At 38.8% G+C, this 25,174-nt stretch overlaps 1 pseudogene across 1 annotated transcript in view; it reads right to left on the reverse strand.

The window, feature by feature from the left end:
• LOC149244849 (3-dehydrosphinganine reductase TSC10A pseudogene) overlaps positions 1-22,527 on the reverse strand; it is a 167,382-nt pseudogene extending 144,855 nt beyond the window's left edge. The window contains exon 1 of the transcript XR_016267303.1: positions 21,922-22,527. The product of XR_016267303.1 is annotated as a 3-dehydrosphinganine reductase TSC10A pseudogene (transcript). The remainder of the gene's footprint in view (positions 1-21,921) is intronic.
• Positions 22,528-25,174: the final 2,647 nt, after the last annotated feature.

Raw genomic sequence — 25,174 nt, forward strand, 5'->3', positions numbered from 1 at the left:
TATTCCAAAGGAAACTCGAGAAGAAGTCCCGCCTGAAGTAGAAGAGATCGTTTCTGGTTTTTAACAATTATCACTAACACCTGCACCCAGACCACCAATGAATAAGTTAAAGACAAAAAATAGGGATGCATGCAGAAATCTAAGAAGTCAAAATTAACAAAAAAAGAACTATAAAAGAAGGAATGATCTGGCAGAATGATGACACAATTTTTGATACAAAGCTTTTGGTGCAACGAGGTGTTGGAATGGTGAAATTGTTTTCTGAAGTGGTGACTGAGATTTAATTGTTTTTGAAAGCAGAAGGCATTCATTGACCCTAGTATGAAAATCGATGAAAGATGGAACTGTGAGTGTTTAAGGCAAGTTGTGGCTTACTGATTAGGGGTTGGTACTACTTCCAGTGGATGCTGGAGAATATTTGGGATTGTAGCTCCATTCAGTTGTAGCTAATAAATCAAGGAGTTGTAGTTTCTTGCTGGTTGTAGCCAGAGAAATTGTAACAACAATTTGTGGCTTGCCCTATGAATGAATTGAAGAGAAATTCTGGAAGTTACTTTTTCTTGTGTTCCATTGTGATTGTTGAATTATTCTTTGTTATGGTTATTGATGATATATGCAGAGTAAAAGAATTTTTTAATTGTTAAAATTCATACACTACTAATTCACCCCCCTGCCCCTAGTAGTGTCCTGGTTTCCAACAATCCAAAGTCTTCAAACTTAACAAAATCACTTTAATAAAGGATTAATTAAAGTAAAGTGTTTTTTAATAAAAAGTGAGTTTAATATAATGAAATGCAAAGTTTTTTACATTAGTGAATTAGATGAATCTTGATTGTTGATCTCAAGTGAGGTGAGATCTAATCTCAACTGTCAATCACTTAGGAGATTGGGGTTATGAATTTGGTCAATAATTCAAGCTTATAAAAGCAAGGCTAAGTGAAGGAGAAAGACAAACAATGAACACAAAAGATATTGAGTGTTTTGAGTCATGAAGGACAATGATTCAAGGAGATAACAATAAGGCTGAATGATGAAAGGAGATTTTGGGGGTAAACCAATTGCCTCTTTCATATCAATTATTCGATTCTAAGCCTGTGGGTTATGGCCCACTCTTTACCTATTGGAAACATTTATCGGCTTTAAACCCTTAAACCGAGACCATTCACTCTTATTGGAATACACAGGAATTACACGGGAAACACAAGAACAAGCACCCAAACACATAAGGTCGGACTTCAAATATTATACAGCCGCATTCATAAATCACCAGGTCTGCACTTCCGGTCCATCACCTTCTTGCTATGTTCTCCATTCACCGAACTCTGATCGGCTCGATCTCCATCGTCCATTTCTTTCTTCGATCCAACGGCTATCGGCGCATCGCTTAATTGCCCATCAGTGTATTGCAATTCCATCTCCACCATCTCTTAACCTTCCTGAAATGTGATCAATGATTAAATCTTGGTCGTTGATCTGGCGCTCGATTCGACGGTAGGATTTCACCCGATCAACAAAACAGAACGGTGATCCTCCACTGTCGATCTTCCTCCATCATATCCGACTGTTGACATTGATTTCAGGTAGACAAAAAGCATGGGATTTAATTGCCTGAAAAGCGGTTTCCTCTCTCCCCCTAGCTGATACATGTCTCTTGATGAGTGGAATCGGGTGCTCACCCTTCAATACCACTTATGGGTTTGAGGCCGCCTGAAATACCACTTCCACTATTTAAAACCCGCTCTTCGCCAATTATCTTCCACGCTAGTTCACCATGCGATGATCGTCGATCTATGAGATTGATGGTTCTCGTTCTTTGTCGCCTATGCCGTTGATCTTCTGCTTATTGATGGATTTACGCCTCGTCTAGGGTTTTTGCCATACTCTAAAACACATGACATGAAATTTTAGATCGCCATTGATCCATACAGTGATTGATGGTCGATCAACACTCCAACACGAAGAATTAACTTACACTACAGGTCGTATATGTAAACCACAGACACACAACTCTTACAATACGTAGATTTACAATAACACATATATTTCCATTATACACACAGAACTTGGTTACATGCTAAGGCATTCCAACCTTAGTTACAAATCACTCTCTCGACTACAATGTATCCTATCCCTTATATCTATTATCTACCTATATCACTCTGTATCCCCTATAGAACACGCATGTTCATTATTTATAAGAACACATTGGATTGGATCACTAGAAGGATCCGATCAAATCCTCTCCACGATTTCCTCAACAATCGCCTAAATCTCTCAACTTATCATACATATGGTATATTACATTAAATTAGCCTTCTAGAGACTTTATCCGTTCCATCAAGCTAGCTCTATTTTAAATATAATTTATCCCGTGTTTTGCTCTGATGGTCCATGTCCCCCTTGTTCCACTTTGGGTTCCTTCTTTAATGAAGAGTGCCAGATGCTCCTGCATCAGACTCCCGAGGCACAAAAATTTTATGACCTCCTGGTCATATGCTTCTCCTTGTCCTTAGCAATTCTACCCACTTCTCAGTGGAACTGCCTTCATGATATTCTGTGAGCTACAACCAACCTCTGCAGTAACAGTCTTCCTCTGCTACACGATACCTCACCAAGATTTCTCCTCTGAGCTGTATTCTTTTGGCATCCTTATGAGCATTCCTCACTCTAGGTTGCTGCAAGTCTTCTCACCTTCCGCTGTCATTCTCTACATGACAGTAAGATCATAACTCTCCTGCTTTATCAATTATACCTCCTTCTCCTTCTGCTTGTACACTTTCTTCCTTCTCGCAGGAAAAAGTTCCCTTAACCTTTCCCTGCTCTAATACCAAATGATGAAAGGAGATTTTGGGAGTAAACCAATTTCCCTTTCATATCAATTTTTCGATTCTGAGGCCTGTGGGTTATGGCCCACTCTTTACCTATCAAAAGCATTTATCAGCTTTAAAACTTTAAACCGGGACCATTCACTCTTATCGGAATACACAGGAATTACACGAGAAACACAGGAACAAGCGCCCAAACACATACTGTCGGAATTCAAATATTATACACCCGCATTCATAAATCGCCGAGTCCGCACTCCCAGTCCATCACCTTACCACTGCGCTCTCCATTCACTGACCTCCAATCGGCCCGATCTCCACCGTCCATTTCTTTCTCCAATCCAACGGCTATTGGCGCATCGCTTAATCGCCCATTGACATATCGCAATTCAATCTCCCCCGTCTCTTAAGCTTCTCGAAATGCAATCAGCGATTAAATCTTGGTCGTCAATTTGGTGCTCGATCCGACAGTAGGATTTCACCCAATCAACAAAACAGAATGGCAATCCTCCATCATCGATCAACCTCCATCATATCTGATGGTTGACATTGATTTCGGGTAGAGAACAAGCACGAGATATAACTGCTTAAAAAGCAGTTTCCTCTCTCCCCCTTGCTGCTATGTGTCGCTTGATGAGTGGAATTGGGTGCTCACCCTTTAATACCACGTATGGGTTTGAGGCCGCCTAAAATACCACTTCCACTATTTAAAACCCACTCTTCGTCGATTATCTTCTGCACTCTTTCACCATGCGATGACCGTCGATCTATGAGATTGATGGTTCTCGCTCTTTGTGGCCTACGCCATTGATATTCTGCTTATTGATGTATTTATGCCTCGTCCAGGGTTTCTGCCATACTCTAAAACACACGACATTACATTTTAGATCGCTATCAATCCATACAATGATCGATGTTCAATCAACACTCCAACACACAGAATTAACTTACAGTACAGGTCATATATGTAAACCACGGACACACAACTCTAACAATATGCAGATTTACAATAACACATATATTTCCATTATATACACAGAACTTGGTTACAGGCTAAGGCATTCCAACCTTAGTTACAAATCACTCTCTTGACTACATTGTATCCTATCCCTTCTGTCTATTATCTACCTATATCACTATGTATCCCCTATAGAACACGCAGGTTCATTATTTATAAGAACACATTGGATCGGATCATGGAAGGATCCGATCAAATCCTCTCCACGATTTCCACAACAATCCCCTAAATCTCTCAACTAATCATACATATGGTAGATTACATTAAATAAGCCTTCTAGAGACTTTATTCATTCCATCAAACTAGCTCTATTTTAAACAGAATTTGCCCCCTATTTTGCTCCGATGGTCCACGTCCTCCTTGCTTCGCTTTGGATTCCTTCTTTAATGAAAATTTCTTGATGCTCCTACATCAGACTCCCGAGGCGCAAAATTTTATGACCTGCTGGTCATATGCATCTCCTTGTCCTTAGTAATTCTACCCACTTCTTAGTGGAATTGCCTTCATGATCTTCTGTGAGCTGCAACCAACCTCTGTAGTGACAGTATTCCTATGCTACACGATACCTCACCAAGCTTTCTCCTCTGAGCTTTAGTCTTTTGGCATCCTTCTGAGCATTCCTCGCTCTAGGTTGTTGCAAGTCTTCTCACCTTCCACTATCGTTCTCTGCATGACAATAAGATCATAACTCTCCAGCTTTATCAACTGTACCTCCTTCTCCTTCTGCTTGCACTGTTTCTTCCTTCTTGCAAGAAAACTTTCCCTTAACCTTTCCCTGCTTTGATACCAAATGATGAAAGGAGATTTTGGGAGTAAACCAATTTCCCCTTTCATATCAATTTTTTGATTCTGAGGCCTGTGGGTTATGGCCCACTCTTTACCTATCAGAAGCGTTTATCGGCTTTAAACCTTTAAACCTAGACCATTCACTCTTATCGGAATACACAAGAATTACACGGGAAACACAGGAACAAGCGCCCGAACACATAAGGTTGGACTTCAAATATTATACACCCGCGTTCATAAATCGCTGGGTCCACACTCCCGATCCATCACCTTCCCGCTATGCTCTCCATTCATTGATCTCTGATCGGCCCGATCTCCACCATCCATTTCTTTCTCCGATCCAACGGCTATTGGCGCATCACTTAATCGCCCATCAGCATATCACAATTCCATCTCCGTCGTCTCTTAACCTTCCCGAAATGCGATCAGCAATTAAATCATGGTCATTCATCTGGCGCTTGATACGACTGTAGGATTTCACCCAATCAACAAAACAGAACGACGATCCTCCACTGTCGATCTTCCTCCATCATATCCGACGGTTCACATCGATTTCGGGTAGAAAACAAGCACGAGATTTAACTGCCCAAAAAGCGGTTTCCTCTCTCCCCCTCGCTACTACACGTCGCTTGATGAGTGGAATTGGGTGCTCACCCTTCAATTACACTTATGGGTTTGAGGCCGCCTGAAATACCACTTCCACTGTTTAAAACTCACTCTTCGTTGATTATCTTCTGCGCTCTTTCACCATGCGATGATCGTCGATCTATGAGATCTATGGTTCTCGTTCTTTGTCGCCTATGCCATTGATCTTTTGCTTATTGATGGATTTACGCCTCGTCTAGGGTTTTTGCCATACTCTGAAACACACGACATGGAATTTTAGATCGCCATCGATCCATACAGTGATCGATGGTCGATCAACACTCTAACACATAGAATCAACTTACAATATAGGTCGTATATGTAAGCCACAGACACACAACTCTGACAATACGTAGATTTACAATAACACATATATTTCCATTATATACATAGAACTTGGTTACAGGCTAAGGCATTCCAACCTTAGTTACAAATCACTCTCTCGACTACATTGTATCCTATCCCTTTTATCTATTATCTACCTATATCACTTTGTATCCCCTATAGAACACGCAGGTTCATTATCTATAAGAACACATTGGATCGGATCACTGGAAGGATTTGATCAAATCCTCTCCATGATTTCCTCAACAATTCCCTAAATCTCTCAACTAATCATACATATGGCAGATTACATTAAATAAGCCTTCTAGAGACTTTATCCGTTCCATCAAACTAGCTCTATTTTAAACAAAATTTGTCCCTTGTTTTGCTCCGATGGTCCACGTCCTCCTTGCTCTGCTTTGAATTCCTTCTTTAATGAAAAGTGCTAGATGCTCCTGCATCAGACTCCCAAGGCACAAAAATTTATGACCTCCTAGTCATATGCTTCTCCTTGTCCTTAGCAATTCTACCCACTTCTCAATGGAACTGCCTTCATGATCTTCTGTGAATTGCAACCAACCTCTGTAGTAACAATCTTCCTCTACTACACGATACCTCACCAAGATTTCTCCTCTGAGCTTTAGTCTTTTAGCATCCTTCTGAGCATTCCTCGCTCTAGGTTGCTGCAAGTCTTCTCACCTTCTGTTGCCATTCTCTACACGGCAGTAAGATCATAACTCTCCAGCTTTATCAACTGTACCTCCTTCTCCTTCTGCTTGCACTCTTTCTTCCTTCTCACAGGAAAAATTTCACTTAACCTTTCCCTGCTCTGACACCAAATGATGAAAGGAGATTTTTGGAGTAAACCAATTTCCCCTTTCATATCAATTTTTTTATTCTGAGGCCTGTGGGTTATGGCCCACTCTTTACCTATCGGAAGAGTTTATCAGCTTTAAACCTTTAAACCTAGACCATTCACTCTTATCGGAATACACAGGAATTACATGGGAAACACAGGAACAAGCGCCTGAACACATAAGGTTGGACTTCAAATATTATACACCCGCATTCATAAATCGCTGGGTCCACACTCCCGGTCCATCACCTTCCCGCTATGCTCTCTATTCACTGATCTCTAATCGGCCCGATCTCCACTGTCCATTTCTTTCTCCGATCCAACGGCTATTGGTGCATCACTTAATCGCCCATCAACATATCACAATTCCATCTCCGTCATCTCTTAACCTTCCCGAAATGCGATCAGCAATTAAATCATGGTCATCCATCTGGCGCTTGATCCGACGGTAGGATTTCACCTAATAAAAAAAACAGAACGACGATCCTCCACTTTCGATCTTCCTCCATTATATCCGACGGTTCACATTGATTTCGGGTAGAAAAATAGCACGGGATTTAACTGCCCGAAAAGCGGTTTCCTCTCTCCCCCTCGCTACTACATGTCGCTTGATGAGTGGAATTGGGTGCTCACCCTTCAATTCCACTTATGGGTTTGAGGCCGCCCGAATACCACTTCCACTGTCTAAAACTCACTCTTCGTTGATTATCTTCTGTGCTCTTTCACCATGCGATGACCGTCGATCTATGAGATCTATGGTTCTCATTCTTTGTCACTGTTGAAGCCCTGAAAATCGGGTCGACAACAAGGGGGATACCCACCCGGTCCGGACCTTGGTTGGAAGCTCCTTATCCGTTTGGTATAGCGGGTCTGACTAGGGATAATGGGACCAGTTTCCCAATCTAAGGGTGTGTGTGTGTGCGGAGTTGGATGTTGCTGATCTAAGAGTTCTAATCTAAGCTACTTTAATCTAATTCTATGATATTGTAATCTAATGAAAACAGCACATCTAATCTATGCTAACCCGGGATGTATTTCTTCTATTATGCGATCTAAAGAGATTTCAAATAATAACTGGTAATAAAGATCATTCAGCTATCATAAGAATGGAAATCAATTAAGATGAACTACTTTGCATAAAAAGTTAGGCAAAACAGTTGTGAACAGCATATCACATAACAAGTTATTCATATATCAAACATAAATAAATGACTCCACCGTATAAAAGTGCCAAATGGTAACTCAAACATTCATGCAATAACATATAAACAACTAAAAATTGTATATCACTTTAAGAATATAAGCAGAAATGGCCAAGAGATAAAAGTACCATTTATGACTGGTCCTACTCATAAGCTTCAAGCAACAATGATTTATCTCTACTTGTTCTAATATCTACTAAGAGTACAGAAGTGCAACATCAGTAGCAGATATCAAATGCAAACATTAATAAACCTCGATCCATTCATTCATCAAAACCTCCTCTGAGGGTGCAAAAGTGCATGTTCTGAGGACAAGTTTTTGACAAATTTCTGGACCCTTCTCTAAATGTATGAGAAGGGTTTAAATACTACTTCCTAATTCTAATAATAGTTTATTTACAAAATTTAGGATGCGGTTTTCAAATGACCGTCCTTTTTCTAATCTAATTTTTAAGAAAAAACAACATTCTAAATAAAGCTACTTCTGAATCTGATCTTTAAAGCTGCATGTATTCATCATGGGTTTGAGGAGAGTTGGTTGGCTGACTTCTGCTTTGAGCTGGGCTGAGAAAACATAATCTATGAGAGTTGGCACCACTTTCTGGGCCGCATTTATAATACATTTCATAGTCATCTGCTGACTATGCGGCTTCACCAAGTATGCCCAGTAACACTCCCAATTTAACCTGTTTAGTGCTTGGACCTCTTTTTTCTTTTCTTGCGCCTTCTGCTTCCATTCTGCTTGTTTTGCCTCCCTGATTTGATTGTCCCACTCGTTGAAGAGCAACGCTGAGCCCACTTCTTGTGCTACCTGTGTATTACTCACAGGTGTTTTTGAGGCTTGTCCTTGAAGATTGATCAGTTCGTTGAAGGTTTCCCATTCCTTATCTAATTCTGTTGTGACGGGTGGTGTTTCAATGACGAGAGGGGGCACATCTCTTGACGAGGAGGCGATAACTTGCTGCTGTGGAAATTCCATTGACTGAGCGGTGTCCTTAGCTGACTCTTCGCCTCTATCTTGGTTGTTTTCGGATCTTTTAGAATGCTCAGGCATCCCTTGTCCAGTATTAGATTTAGATCCGGAAGCGCTTGAATTCCCACTAAGGCTAATGCTTGGAGTAGGTTCTCTGGCAGGTGGTTGCAGCTTTTCTAGAGGAACACTGGCTAGTCTTCTTTCCCTATATACCATGAATCTTTGGAGGTCATCTGGAGACAAACGCGATTGAGCTTCCTGCAAAATTTCCTGGAGTGAGCTTTTACTCTGAAATAAATCATCAAATAAATCTTTCTTTCCAACGAACACTTTTATCTTGACTGTCGTTGTGAAATCCTGGGCAACCTTATTTGGGTCAAATGGCCTTGTCGGGAATTTAAATAATTGTAGACACGTCATATTCTCTACTTCGGTGAACGCGTGACCTACATCGAACAATGAAAAGGCCCCACAAGCTACAGGAAACTGAGGCCATATGGCCTTCTTTTTGTCTTTTAGGTCTTTAGTCAGGCCGCCTTCTGAACAAGTTTGATATGCAATCTCTCTAACCAGAAGTTTGTCAGGAATATACAAAGGCAGGACATGAGGGGGGACGGTGCTTCCAAATACTCTAATATAGGTGAACCATTCTTCTCCGAACCATCTTACGATGGGGATTATATCTATCTGTGCCTCAGGTGAGCACCTCGGGGGTTCTTTATCATACATCATTCTATACATGGGTAAAATAAGCCCGTGACAAATTTGGTAGAAATGTGGAATGAACTGAGAATCCCATAATATTTTATGATAAACATGGATGGGTAATGGGTCCTGAGTTGTCCATTTCCAACCCATAGTGGGAAATTTAGACACATAACAAATAGAATCCATAACATATGCGGATAGGTAAAAAGGAGGATAGATCCTGCGAGACATGGATCTTTTAGACCGGTAATTGATAATAGCCGTGAATAGGTTATCAGAAAAGATCTTGGCCCAATCTATAATAACGGCATTTGTGGCAGCATCAATCAATGGTAACCATTCAGACGAAAACTTATTGATATTTGGCATCCCGAATAATCTACAAAGCATGGCCGTAGCAAAACAATATGGAGAGGTGAGGGAACCAGTGCTGTACATACCGTTTTTATCTTTTTTGAGCGGTTCATCTTTTCTGGACCAATCTTTGGTGGTCTTTGATAGGTTTGGGTTCTCTGCCACAAATTTTTTAATGAATTGTGCATTGTAAGTCTCCTGCGGTTCAGGAAGATGATACATGAGCTTTAAGTCTTGTGCAATGACCCGATGAGCCCATGTCCTTGAATCTTGAACTGTCTGTCATTTATTTTTGCATTGTCAAGTATCCACTTGATCATATCCGTATATGGGAGAATTTTAGGCCTTGCTGCTATCCGATGAAGGAATGAGCACGCTAGCTCTTCTAAGGATGCTTCGGAAGAGCCCTGTGAATCTGCGACAGCAGTAACCTTCATTATCCTGGGGTTTTCTTCTTCAAGCAGTCTGTACATGCTTTCCCACGTCGATATCCCTGCGTCTCTGCTACAAGCTGTGTCTGTATATAAAGGTGCCATTTCCTTCACCTCAGAGCCTTGAGCCTTAATTTTCTTTCCCATTTCTTCCTGCGTATGGCTTGGTATCGCCCTTTGTTCTTCGTTCCTGCAGCTCACAAATGGAAATGACTGATCAAGAAAGGTGATGGGAGAGTCTTAAATGTAGCAGATATATCAAATATGCCACCTTACGTGAAGTAATTCTTTGCAAAAGCACGCGTCTACATTTAATAGATGACAACTAATTCTTTTATTATCATTAAAAGCGCATGATCTTGAGTCAGATTATGGTAAGTGGCTTTTCTTGAATAGCGTGCCCGAAAGATTCGTGATGGAGTGATTTTGCGATTTGGTTCGCAATCGTCACAGATCGCAACATCGCATTATCGCACCATCGCGCTCTCGTACCGACTCACAAATATAGCATCGCAGAGTTGATTTGGCTTAATATCGCAACCATCGTTTTATCGCGATATCGCAACATCGCAGATCACAAAAGTTTTATGCTTGCCATATTTTGTTAGCCCATTCCCTGCGATATGCGATCTTGCGATCAGGGTTATCGCAAATCGGAAAATCTTGAAGTCTTTCTCATTGGCATTACCTTATTGCGATGCGATATACTGCTTAGTACGATAATTCTTGCACATATCAGGATTATACCCAAATGGAGGTGTTTTTCTATCATTTTATGATGCGATTTTTTTAAAGATTTTTCTTATCATAAACTTAGGTTTTAAAGTATTCAAAAGATCTTCCTAAGCTTATGATGGTAACCTTATTTTGAAGAAAGGAAACTCTTGCTTTTCCTAAATTTTAACTAAGGGTCCCCATTCATTTAGTATTTTGGACAACATTTAAATAAAAAAGGGGGGGTTGTTGCTGGCCACAACAATTGGCGATTCACTTGGGAGAACCAGTTATCTCTGATTTTCTATTGAACTTTTTAAATTTCCAAAACAAAATTTTCTAGAAAATTAAACTTTATTATAAAAAGATAAAGTGCATTATACCCCAAACTGTCAATGACATTTTGTTCCAACCTCTTTCTATTTTAATTATTTGCTTCCTCAGCTTGTCCTTGCATTTACATCAGCCATTACTTGGTCTTGTAAAGATAAAATAAGGTCTTCCCTATGTACCAGTTTTTTAAAATATGCTCATTTGTCGCAGGTAGAGCCTCTGCTGCCAGCAGGCGTTCATAGCCTCGACAGGGTTACCTATTACCCAGTAATGATCCTTTATCCTGCTTAAGGTGATCTACAACTTTCAAAGAAAAACCCATATTGACACTTTTTCCTTTTTTATTCTTAAAGAACAATGTCTTGGTTTGGTAGCCAAATTATGACACAGTCATTCACTTGATTTACACTTTCGCTGAACAAGCTGGCTCGTGATGAGACCCCTTGTCTTTTGATTTCAACAATCTTGAGTCATTGCCCTGTTTTGATGGACAATGTTTGGCAAAGTCAGCAAAGTTATAATATCTGTGATCATGATAAGCCGGCTCATGATGAGACCTCTTATTTTTCAAGATATAGTGTATCCTTGGGTCGTTTCTCTAAATGCTGCGATTTTCTTTAGCAGGGAGGAAGTCATTTTTTCCTTAAGAAAGCCCTGGACGACAATAATAGAGTTTTTTGGACATGGCTGTTCTACAGGGAATCCTCATTTTATTATTGATACCTTTCATTGTACTGATATAAAACAATTTCTTCACTAAGATTGCTTTCGTCAAATTTTTTGAAGTTGAAACTAGTATCATATCTGGTTTAAAGTTTTTAACTGTATCTATTAATAATAAAGATCAAGTTTCCAAAAGATTTGCTATTTATACGAGCAGGAGTTCAAAATCTGATAGAGAAATGGTGTCTTTAGTAAATGTCAAATGTTGTTAACCACAAGCAAATTTTATTAGGGAGGAAAATATTTAAAGAAATGAGAAGTAACTATTCCCTTGGATTATGTACATGATAGGGATAATTTCTTCTCTTATTTTGCCTACCAACATTTAAAAATTAAATTATCCACCTAATAACCTAGCTAAACTACCCCTACTCCTATTCTAACTATACACAGAAAAATTAACTAGGTAAAATGATATTTCCAGTGGAACCATCTTTTCATTTTTATTCCTACACGTATGTACCTTTTAAACATCAGTGTTAAGAATAAAACTTTTCTTGGACTGTGAATATTGAATGTAGGATTAGAAAGTGTAACTTCAGTCGGAATTCCGCTTGAAATTTCTTTCTTATGAAATCTTCTGTCCAATTGGATACCTATTGGATCATAAAAATCGGGATGAATTTCTGTTATGGATTGGTGATCATGTAATAGGAAAGATGACAAGCCAGATTGCGAATATGATTTTTTAGTTTTAATGGCCTGTAATCTACTATGCGTTAAAGTCAAGCTTTCAGCAATTTCTCGTAAAAGGAAAGTTTCCACATATAAATCACTAAATAAATCAATGAAGAATAGATGGAAATTTTTGGAAAGAGATTTATCAATTAACGCGAATTGCTGGCAAGTTTCCAAAAATACTTTTTTTTGTTGATGATGTTTTGGATGACACAGAAGTTTCTTCTGAAAGGCTGATATTGATTGATCGTAAAATTGAAAAAGTTCTATATTTCCTTGACACAATTTAGTTTTCCAAAATGGTAATACATCTTTCGAATGTTTTTTGATAAGGTGCTCAATATACCATAGTAATCTATTATCTGATTTTATACAAAATGAGTGCAAGCGAAAAAGAATGCAATGATTATCTGTACAACTAATGTTACAACACAACTGGGATTGTCTTGAAATATCTTCTTTTTCACAAGAACTGGCCAGAATTATGGGATCTGAGTAATTTCGAATTACGTCTTGTGAATCAGAAAACAAGTTATGATTGGGAACAGGCATAGGGATTTGCTCATGATATGAATCATAGATCGGGATATTGTTTTGGATAGTAACATCATGCAAATGGTCTGTCACTCTGGAATGAAGATCGACTGATATGATTCTTGAATTAGAATATCTCTCATTATCTGAGCTCTGTTGAGTTACTTGAGATAAATCAACATCATCATCATCATCATCGTCATAGTAGCTATCATAGATGATTTTACAGGTTTCCATAGATTTTTCTTTTTCATCCAATATTTTCAGAAAAGGAAGGTCAAGTCGTTCTTGTTTGTAAATGACCAAAGGATGTTCTATAGCTGCCTCTTTATCTTGAAAACCTAATGGTGATTCATTTGAATAATCCTCTGTACTTTCTGAAATATCATTAATACTGAGGGGGAAAAAATTATCATCACTAAACACATCAGGATAAAGAGAAAAATGTGATTCCGAAACAATGCATTTGAAAATATCATCGTGAAAAAATTCTTGTTCATCACATCCACCATAGACATCGGGCTTTAGATCATACCTTTGCGTATTTGTATTTTCCGAAAGAGAATTAATTTGCTGTTCTAACCTTGGCGTCTGCATTTGTTGACTTGTGATGATATTATCTAACCTTGTCTCCAAGTTGCTTTCTGGTTCCAAGGCAGGCTTTCTTGCAACATTCTCGCTTTTGTCTTCTTGCGTTAGAGCAGGCATGTTTCCTACGCTTTGGGGGTTTTCTTCATCATGAGTGATTGGCACATTCAAATTGGAATTTTCATTCCTATTAGAAGAAAATAAAACAAGACTCGAACTAATTTCTGATGGATCAGACATAGGAGGTAGGGAATGCTCAGCATAATCTGAAGATTCTTCATTCATGAGTTCATTTTCAAGATCATATTTTAGACAATCAAGATGAAATCGCATATTAAAATCCCTAATAGATTCATCTTCTTTTCGTAGATACTCAATTTCATCATATACCTGATCATAATCATAGCAATCAAATTTACAAATGAAAACCTTGACAAATTGGTCCCAGCTGTGAATTGAGGCAACTGGGAGGGTTCTACACCATTTTCTAGCTTCCGCCGTGAATGTGAGAGTAAAAATTCTGCATAAAACGCCTTCATCAATTCTTTGAACGTTCGAACTTGAAACTCTTTGAATAAATTGAAGGGCATGATTAAAAGCAGAAGAATTATTCTTACCATTGAATTTTACCTGAGACAAGAGTCTTACCACTTCAGGTGGAGTGTTGGAAGAGGCACGAACATGGATGCAACTCCAAATGGGAAGTTTGTGAGCAACCATCCTAATTCAAATGATTACGATTTCAAACCATTCCAACAGACACTATGCTTCAGGCCCTCCTTCTAGCGCCAAATATGTTGAAGCCCCGAAAATCGGGTCGACAACAAGGGGGATACCCACCCGGTCCGGACCTTGGTTGGAAGCTCCTTATCCGTTTGGTATAGCGGGTCCGACTAGGGATAATGGGACCAGTTTCCCAATCTAAGGGTGTGTGTGTGTGCGGAGTTGGATGTTGCTGATCTAAGAGTTCTAATCTAAGCTACTTTAATCTAATTCTATGATATTGTAATCTAATGAAAACAACACATCTAATCTATGCTAACCTGGGATGTATTTCTTCTATTATGCGATCTAAAGAGATTTCAAATAATAACTGGTAATAAAGATCATTCAGCTATCATAAGAATGGAAATCAATTAAGATGAACTACTTTGCATAAAATGTTAGGAAAAACAGTTGTGAACAGCATATCGCATAACAAGTTATTCATATATCAAACATAAATAAATGACTCCACCGTACAAAAGTGCCAAATGGTAACTCAAACATTCATGCAATAACATATAAACAACTAAAAACTGTATATCACTTTAAGAATATAAGCAGAAATGGCCAAGAGATAAAAGTACCATTTATGACTGGTCCTACTCATAAGCTTCAAGCAACAATGATTTATCTCTACTTGTTCTAATATCTACTAAGAGTACAGAAGTGCAACATCAGTAGCAGATATCAAATGCAAATATTAATAAACCTCGATCCATTCATTCATCAAAACCTCCTCTGAGGGTGCAAAAGTGCATGTTCTGAGGACAAGTTTTTGACAAATTTCTGGACCCTTCTCTAAATGCATGAGAAGGGTTTAAATACTACTTCCTAATTCTAATAATAGTTTATTTACCAAATTTAGGATGCGGTTTTCAAATGACCGTCCTTTTTATAATCTAATTTTTAAGAAAAAACAACATTCTAAATAAAGCTACTTCTGAATCTGATCTTTAAAGCTGCATGTATTCATCATGGGTTTGAGGAGAGTCGGCTGGCTGACTTCTTCTTTGAGATGGGCTGAGAAAACAGAATCTATGAGAGCTGGCACCACTTTCTCGGCCAAATTTATGATACATTTCATAGTCATCTGCTGACTATGCGGCTTCACCAAGTATGCCCAATAACACTCCCAATTTAACCTGTTTAGTGCTTGGACCTCTTTTTTCTTTTCTTGCGCCTTCTGCTTCCATTCTGCTTGTTTTGCCTCCCTGATTTGATCGTCCCACTCGTTGAAGAGCAACGCTGAGCCCACTTCTTGTGCTACCTGTGTATTGCTCACAGGTGTTTTTGGGGCTTGTCCTTCAAGATTGATCAGTTCGTTGAAGGTTTCCCATTCCTTATCTAATTCTGTTGTGACGGGTGGTGCTTCAATGACGAGAGGGGGGACATCTCTTGACGAGGAGGCGATAACTTGCTGCTGTGGAAATTCCATTGACTGAGCGGTGTCCTTAGCTGACTCTTCGCCTCTATCTTGGTTGTTTTCGGATCTTTTAGAATGCTCAGGCATCCCTTGTCCAGTCTTAGATTTAGATCCGGAAGCGCTTGAATTCCCACTAAGGCTAATGCTTGGAGTAGGTTCTCTGGCAGGTGGTTGCAGCTTTTCTAGAGGAACACTGGCTAGTCTTCTTTCCCTGTATACCATGAATCTTTGGAGGTCATCTGGAGACAAACGCGATTGAGCTTCCCGCAAAATTTCCTGGAGTGAGCTTTTACTCTGAAATAAATCATCAAATAAATCTTTCTTTCCAACGAACACTTTTATCTTGACTGTCGTTGTGAAATCCTGGGCAACCTCATTTGGGTCAAATGGCCTTGCCGGGAATTTAAATAATTGTAGACATGTCATATTCTCTACTTCGGTGAACGCGTGACCTACATCGAACAATGAAAAGGCCCCACAAGCTACAGGAAACTGAGGCCATATGGCCTTCTTTTTGTCTTTTAGGTCTTTAGTCAGGCCGCCTTCTGAACAAGTTTGATATGCAATCTCTCTAGCCAGAAGTTTGTCAGGAATATACAAAGGCAGGACATGAGGGGGGACAGTGCTTCCAAATACTCTAATATAGGTGAACCATTCTTCTTCGAACCATCTTGCGATGGGGATGATATCTATCTGTGCCTCAGGTGAGCACCTCGGGGGTTCTTTATCATACATCATTCTAGACATGGGTAAGATAAGCCCGTGACAAATTTGGTAGAAATGTGGAATGAACTGAGAATCCCATAATATTTTATGATAAACATGGTTGGGTAATGGGTCCTGAGTTGTCCATTTCCAACCCATAGTGGGAAATTTAGACACATAACAAATAGAATCCATAACATATGCGGATAGGTAAAAAGGAGGATAGATCCTTTGAGACATGGATTTTTTAGATCGGTAATTGATAATAGCCGTGAATAGGTTATCAGAAAAGATCTTGGCCCAATCTATAATCACGGCATTTGTGGCAGCATCAATCAATGGTAACCATTCAGACGAAAACTTATTGATATTTGGCATCCCGAATAATCTACAAAGCATGGCCGCAACAAAACAATATGGAGAGGTGAGGGAACCAGTGCTGTACATACCGTTTTTATCTTTTTTGAGCGGTTCATCTTTTCTGGACCAATCTTTGGTGGTCTCTGATAGGTTTGGGTTCTCTGCCACAAATTTTTTAATGAATTGTGCATTGTAAGTCTCCTGCGGTTTAGGAAGATGATACATGAGCTTTAAGTCTTGTACAACGAATGACTCGATGAGCCCATGTCCTTGAATCTTGAACTGTCTGTCGTTCATTTTTGCATTGTCAAGTATCCACTTGATCATATCCGTATATGGGAGAATTTTAGGCCTTGCTGCTATCCGATGAAGGAATGAGCACGCTAGCTCTTCTAAGGATGCTTCGGAAGAGCCCTGTGAATCTGCGACAGCGGTAACCTTCATTATCCTGGGGTTTTCTTCTTCAAGCAGTCTGTACATGCTTTCCCACGTCGATATCCCTGCGTCTCTGCTACAAGCTGTGTCTGTATATAAAGGTGCCATTTCCTTCACCTCAGAGCCCTGAGCCTTATTTTTCTTTCCCATTTCTTCCTGCGTATGGCTTGGTATCGCCCTTCGTTCTTCGTTCCTGCAGCTCACAAATGGAAATGACTGATCAAGAAAGGTGATGGGAGAGTCTTAAATGCAGTAGATATATCAAATATGCCACCTTACGTGAAGTAATTCTTTGCAAAAGCATGCGTCTACATTTAATAGATGACAACTAATTCTTTTATTATCATTAAAAGTGCATGATCTTGAGTCAGATTATGGTAAGTGGCTTTTCTTGAATAGCGTGCTCGAAAGATTCGTGATGGAGTGATTTTGCGATTTGGTTTGCAATCGTCGCAGATCGCGACATCGCATTATCGCACCATCGCGCTCTCGTACCGACTCAAAAATATAGCATCGCAGAGTTGATTTGTTTTAATATCGCAACCATCGCTTTATCGCGATATCGCAACATCGCAGATCACAGAACTTTTATGCTTGCCATATTTTGTTAGCCCATTCCCTGCGATATGCGATCTTGCGATCGGGGTTATCACAAATAAGAAAATCTTGAAGTCTTTCTCATTGGCATTACCTTATTGCGATGCGATATACTGCTTAGTACGAGAATTCTTGCACATATTAGGATTATACCCAAATGGAGGTGTTTTTCTATCATTTTATGATGCGATTTTTTTAAAGATTTTTCTTATCATAAACTTAGGTTTTAAAGTATTCAAAAGATATTCCTAAGCTTATGATGGTAACCTTATTTTGAAGAAAGGAAACTCTTGCTTTTCCTAAATTTTAACTAAGGGTCCCCATTCATTTAGTATTTTGGACAACATTTAAATGAAAAAGGGGGGGGGGGGGGGGGTTGTTGCTGGCCACAACAGTAGCCTATGCCATTGATCTTTTGCTTATTAATGAATTTACGCCTCGTCCAGGGTTTTTGCCATACTCTGAAACACACGACATGGCATTTTAGATCGCCATCGATCCATACAGTGATCGATGGTCGATCAACACTCTAACACACAGAATTAACTTACAATATAGGTCGTATATGTAAGCCACAGACACACAACTCTGACAATACGTAGATTTACAATAACACATATATTTCCATTATATACACAGAACTTGGTTACAGGCTAAGGCATTCCAACCTTAGTTACAAATCACTCTCTTGACTACATTGTATCCTATCCCTTTTGTCTATTATCTACCTATATCACTCTGTATCCCCTATAGAACACGCAGGTTCATTATTTATAAGAACACATTGGATCGGATCACTGGAAGGATCCGATCAAATCCTCTCCATGATTTCCTCAACAATTCCCTAAATCTCTCAACTAATCATACATATGGCGGATTACATTAAATAAGCCTTCTAGAGACTTTATCCGTTCCATCAAACTAGCTCTATTTTAAACAAAATTTGTCCCCTGTTTTGCTCTGATGGTCCACGTCCTCCTTGCTCTGCTTTGAATTCATTATTTAATGAAAAGTGCTAGATGCTCCTGCATCAGACTCCCGAGGCACAAAAATTTATGACCTCCTAGTCATATGCTTCTCCTTGTCCTTAGCAATTCTACCCACTTCTCAATGGAACTGCCTTCATGATCTTCTGTGAGTTACAACCAACCTCTGTAGTAACAATCTTCCTCTGCTACACGATACCTCACCAAGCTTTCTCCTCTGAGCTTTAGTCTTTTAGCATCCTTCTGAGCATTCCTCGCTCTAGGTTGCTGCAAGTCTTCTCACCTTCCGCTGCCATTCTCTACACGGCAGTAAGATCATAACTCTCTAGCTTTATCAACTGTACCTCCTTCTCCTTTTGCTTGCACTCTTTCTTCCTTCTCGCAGGAAAACTTTCCCTTAACCTTTCCCTGCTTTGATACCAAATGATGAAAGGAGATTTTTGGAGTAAACCAATTTCCCCTTTCATATCAATTTTTTTATTCTGAGGCCTGTGGGTTATGGCCCACTCTTTACCTATCGGAAGTGTTTATCGGCTTTAAACCTTTAAACTGGGACCATTCACTCTTATCGGAATACACAAGAATTACACGAGAAACACAGGAACAAGCGTCTGAACACATAAGGTTGGACTTCAAATATTATACACCCGCATTCATAAATCGCCGGGTCTGCATTCCCGGTCCATCACCTTCCTGCTGTGCTCTCCATTCACCAATCTCCAATTGGCCTGATCTCCACCGTCCATTTCTTTCTCCGATCCAATGGCTATCAGCGCATCGCTTAATCGCCCATTGACGTATTGCAATTCCATCTCCGCCGTCTCTTAACCTTCCCGAAATGCGATCAACGATTAAATCTTGGCCATCGATCTGGCACTCGATCCGATGGTAGGATTTCACCCGATCAACAAAACAGAACGATGATCCTCCACTGTTGATCTTCCTCCATCATATCCAACGGTTGACATTGATTTCAGGTAGGCAACAAGCACGAGATTTAACCACCCGAAAAGCAGTTTCCTCTCTTCCCCTTGCTACTACGTGTGGCTTGATGAGTGGAATCAGGTGCTCACCCTTCAATACCACTTATGGGTTTGAGGCCGCCTGAAATACCACTTCCACTGTTTAAAACCCGCTCTTTGCCAATTATCTTCTGCACTCTTTCACCATGCGATGACTGTTGATCTATGAAATCGATGGTTCTCGTTCTTTGTCACTTATGCCGTTGATCTTCTGCTTATTGATGGATTTATGCCTCGTCCAGGGTTTCTGCCATACTCTGAAAAACATGACATGACATTTTAGATCGCCATCGATCCATACAGTGATCGATGGTCGATCAACACTCCAACACACAGAATTAACTTACAGTACAGGTCGTATATGTAAACCACAGACACACAACTTTGACAATACGCAGATTTACAATAACACGTATATTTCCATTATATACACAGAACTTGGTTACAGGCTAAGGCATTCTAGCCTTAGTTACAAATCACTCTCTCGACTACATTGTATCCTATCCCTTGTATCTATTATCTACCTATATCACTCTATATCCCCTATACACTGGATCCATCAAATCCTCTCCACGATTTCCTCAACAATCCCCTAAATCTCTCAACTAATCATACATATATCAGATTACATTAAATAAGCCTTCTAGAGACTTTATCCGTTCCATCAAACTAGCTCTCTTTTAAACAGAATTTGTCCCCTGTTTTGCTCCGATGGTCCACGTCTTCCTTGCTTCACTTTGGATTCCTTCTTTAATGAAGAGTGCCGGATGCTCCTGCATCAGTGAAGAAGGAATTTCAATTAAAGATCAACTCCAAAGGAGAAGGAGAGTGCAAAGGAGTAGCAGGAGGAGAAGATCCAACAACTAAAAAAATCAAATGATTGATTTTCTTGGAAGTTGTGTAGTAGGTGGACAATCACAATAACTAGGAAAAATAGGTCATGGGAAAGCAAAGCAGGTCATGGATCGCATTGAGGAGGCTGCAGGTAGGTTATACTGATGCATAGGCAGTCATACAATGTGAAAATCGCCCACATGTGTGTCGTACAAGCCACATGTAGGTTGTACAACATGCAAACAGGTTGCAAGTAGGTTGTAAAAGCCATACTAATCACACAGAAAGAGGCTTTCTTTAGCTGGAAATTTCAAGTTTTGTTGTAATTGTAATTTTCATTGGGTATTTCCAAAGTTAGGCATACACTGCACGCTGAGAATTTAATTGAACAACACATTTTGAAAGGTATAAATTCTATGTGTGCATGTGTGAAATTAATGCTTATTTACTTCTACTGAAATTTATTTTATTTACCAATTAAAATCCCCACCATACATTTTATGTGGTAAATTGTTGTTTAACTTAATTTAGAACGAGTAATTTACCATGAAAGTTAAGGAAAATTAACAAGTTCTTGATCTCATATGAATCATACCCTTCATAAGTCTTATTGCAAATTGCAAACAATTACACTTAGACTTTCATATAGCTAAACTACATTTCCCTATAAGAGGGAATAATAGAATGTCACTTGACCTTTTTATAAAATTAGAATGTAAAAACTTTGTATAATAATATATGGTATAGCTTCTTAGATTTACAAGCTTGAAGTAACTACAAATATTTATAGTAAATTCTAAATTTTTAATATTTTATTGTTATTATTATTATATTTATTGTTCTCACCCAACCCTCCCCTGAAACATTTGTAAGTGTACTCTAGTTAGATATCTCAAAAAGCATTCCCCATCCCACTATAATGATGTGATTAATCGAAAAAACATTATTGTTTACAATATAGATCACAAAAACCTAAGATCTAACCATTAGTAAGTGGATTAACAATTAACTAGTTGAAGTTGTATTTCAATTTTTCAATTTGTGTGAATTCCATGTTTTTAGTAAATTGAAGGGTGACCATTAAAATCAAAGTTGTAAGTACCTGGCCAGCCTGGGACGACATCAAAGCAATGGAAGTGGGGGCTTCGCTTCTGCTCCTTTTCATGTAAGGGATTGCAGCTTTGATCAAATGAATGGTACCCATCAAATTGATATCCACCATAGACCGCATGGTATCCACAGACTGTAGCTCAAACTCTTGAGGAATAAAAACGCCGTGATTGCAAATCAATACATCAACAGGCCCCGCTTCGTTCATCACTTTCTCAACCTCTTCGAAATTCCGCACATCTGCACTGAAAATCCTGATCTCTTGCCCAGTAGAACTCTCAACAGATTCTTTAGCTTCCTCTAGCCTGCTAACATTACGTGCCAAGATCGAAACTCGGGCGCCTTCTTGTGCCGCCATGTGTGCCAAAGCTAGTCCGATTCCGCTTGAGCCTCCGCTGATGAAAACATGGCGACCTTTAATTGGAATTTTGACTGGTCTAGGTTGCACAATCCACCATAAAAATGCGATAAAGAATACCGGGCAAGCTAGTATTAGGAGCCAAAGGAAACTGAGGGTGGCCATTTACAGACCTTGCAAGTTTACAACCCAATCAGTAAGGGTGCCTTGACATTCGATTGCAGATCCGCTGGTTTTATGTCATCTTAGCGTCGTGAATTTTTGTTCTATTTAAAAGCTGAAACGGACACGGCTCCATCAAATTAGCGCCGTTGACCTTAGATTGGTGGTACTCATAAATCTCACTAAAGACTACTGGTCATTGATTTGTTGGGAATAATAAAGTTGCACCAAAATGAGTTTGGTGGCCTTTCAATTTCGGAATAGCCCAGGTTTTTATGAACACAAATCTATGCAGGTTTAAAAAAATAGTTATTCTTTATTGTATGATGTGATTTTTTTCGTGTGTAATTTTTATTATTATTTAATTTGTTTTATTATTAATTCTTTATAATAGAAAAACTATATATTAATAAATTTTATAATATTTATTTATATTTTTTATTTAATAAGTCAAGGTTTAAGTTTCCTTGGATGGGGTGAGAAGGGTTGAAAGAAAAGAGAACGACTTCACTCCATGCAATGAGGGGAGGCTATGTGCCATGCCATCACCGAGCAACATGCCATGTATGAGTTTCCTTTTTAATGGCCACGTATTAAAGCATACCTTAACGCTTTGGATTGTCCACTCGTGTGTATCGGATGTCATATCTTTGCTACCATCTGCTCTTTTGACGATGCTTTGCTTTTCTCACTTCTGGTTATCATGGTAGTCTTGCACTTTTTCTCGCGATTCCTTGTTGCATAAGTCATTTGGTTAGTGTTCATATTCGTGTTCAACTCGGATGACTTTAAAGTTCAATAAAAATTAAAATTTTAGAAATAAAATTGGGTATTAAATTTGATATATTATAAATATAAATATATATATATATATATATATATAATAAATAAAATTGGTTGTAATTCATTAATATATAATGATAATAATTGGGGTATTTTGTTTGAAAATATAAATGTGTTTTTAGAATATATATATATATATATATATATATATATATATATATATATATATAATCTAATTTATAGATGAAATAACTATTTTGAAAATATTTTTTCTAGTTAGTTTTAATCAAAATACTACAGGATATTTCTAAAAGCTTGAGTATAAGTTATTTAGAATTTGAGTATTCCAAAGTTTTTTTCAGGGTGTTAATCTACTTATGCATTCAAAAATGTATTTTAAACAACAAAAAATCACATTTTTCTTTAATTTCTTTTCTAGGATTGTGTGAAAACTCACACACACTCTCTCTATATACATAACAACAAAATTTAAAGATTAAATATTTTTTAATATCCATAAATTTCTTTTATATATTTAATTATATATTATTGAAATATTGTACTTCTATTATAGTTATTTATAAATATATAATTGATGTAATTTAAGTGTATCTAGTATAAATACAAAATTAACACACACATTAAAAATTAATAAATGACAATCTTCGATCAGGATGGATGAACACGTGGCAATGGGATTTGAGGAGGGGAGTGCAGGGGGAATCCACCACCCTGCCACCTTCCTTGACATTTAATAAGGGGGATGGCATGACCTACTCGCCCCATGCAAGAGCATACAAACATAACTCCCCTCTTCAATCGATGGATTGCCTTTATCCTTCTGCTCGTCCTTCATATCAAATAGACATTGATTGAAATTTAAGTTAGATTGGGTCACCCTCCACGCTACAGGTGGGAATATTGCCTTGGAAACTCTTTAGATATCGACTAGTGATAGGAAGAAGCTTAGAATTAGAATGGTGTAATCGTCGACCTTCTTTTATGACTGGGTTGCCTATCTCCATCTTCAAGGAGGAAAAGGCCTGGGCATTCATGCACCTCATTCCGACACCTGTGTTCAAAATGGATTACAACTTGAATGTGAAGGTGTTAGTTGGGTCTATGACATAACAAGGTCTTGCCTTGCATCAACACGATGATTTCTTGCGGGTTACTTCAAGGATAAGGCTATTTTTTGTTGGCGGTGCCTCCTTACATGCTGAGTCAGAGATTGAGTTGGCTTGGGTTAAAAGGTACAATGGTTTAAGGTTCTAGACTCACCCTTCTAGTCATACTATTTAGTATTTTGGTTTTGGGTCTTGTGGGTTTCATTCTAAAGTATTTTTCTTAATTCTTATTTGGGGGCTCTAAGATTGGTTCTCTAGTATCTACTAGCGTGAAGAGGTTTCTACTTGCGGTGGTATGTAGTGCATCCACTATAAGGGACTTTTCTTTTCTGTAATCCTGGGGAACTTTGTTTCTACTGTTACTCTTTGCTTGTCTTTGGCCTCGGGTTAGATCATTTCATTTCTCTTCGTTCAAGCCTGGTATTTGAATTTTATCTTGTCATGTTATTTTCCAATGGAGGCATTATGCCTCAGAAATTGATCCAGGTGGATATTGGTGGTCACCCGCCTATTCCACCTAGACCTCTAGTCGGTTTCATCGGTTTCCTTGTTTATAGCAACATTTACTAGTTTTAGTAGTTTTTCGGGTCTTGAACTTCTAGAGCAGTTTTTACCCCCTAAACAACGTTTTTTTGAGGTCCACAACAAGCTTTTACTGCAACAAATCCTGTATTATTTGGAGATACCTTTCCAACAAGGTATAATATGCGCCAAACGAAGATAATATGACCAAGTTACGACCCTGGGAATTTGGCTTCCCAACTAACCCTAATGAGGCCCACAAACTCCTGGCGTTTCATCTCCCGAGGTTAGGG

This window comes from Pinus tabuliformis, chromosome 7 (genome assembly GCF_031772625.1).
Source record: "Pinus tabuliformis cultivar Carrire ecotype Pingquan chromosome 7, CPIR1, whole genome shotgun sequence".
NCBI lineage: Eukaryota > Viridiplantae > Streptophyta > Pinopsida > Pinales > Pinaceae > Pinus > Pinus tabuliformis.